This window comes from Corapipo altera, unplaced genomic scaffold (assembly GCF_003945725.1).
Source record: "Corapipo altera isolate COAL_440 unplaced genomic scaffold, ASM394572v1 48, whole genome shotgun sequence".
Classification (NCBI taxonomy): Eukaryota; Metazoa; Chordata; class Aves; order Passeriformes; family Pipridae; genus Corapipo; species Corapipo altera.
Genome location: NW_020884931.1, coordinates 2,377,977 through 2,378,404, shown reverse-complemented (window position 1 = coordinate 2,378,404; position 428 = coordinate 2,377,977). Strand labels below are relative to the sequence as shown.

The window sequence follows — 428 nt, the reverse complement described above, 5'->3', positions numbered from 1 at the left end:
GGGGGGGGGGGGGGGGGAGGGGGGGGGGGGGGGGGGAGAGGGGGAGGAATGGAGAATTAAAAATACTTCCTCAGATTAAATTTTCTTTACTTCATTTGCTTAAAATGTTATGATTGCATAAAACGCACTAAAATATTTATCGCGACACATCTCCGTAGTTAAAATACCTTGCTCTCGATGTGATATCCTAGATACTCAAACAAAAGACATTCAGCTGACAATGAAGCCCTTTTTTTTTCTTAATTTTAAAAAGGCATTTATACACCTAAAACCGCACCATGGATCAGTCTCCTTTATCACGCCGGAGTTGTGGCAGGTAACGCATAAAAAATTAAAATCCAATCCACCAGATAAGACATGCAAAATGTCTCCTCCAATCCCACCCCCATCTCGCCTTCAGGAAAAAAAAAAAAAAAAAAAAAAAAAAA

At 40.2% G+C, this 428-nt stretch overlaps 1 protein-coding gene across 2 annotated transcripts in view; it reads right to left on the bottom strand.

The window, feature by feature from the left end:
- FBXO11 (F-box protein 11) overlaps window positions 1–428 on the bottom strand; it is a 72,335-nt gene that overhangs the window by 70,607 nt on the left and 1,300 nt on the right. The window lies entirely within an intron of this gene.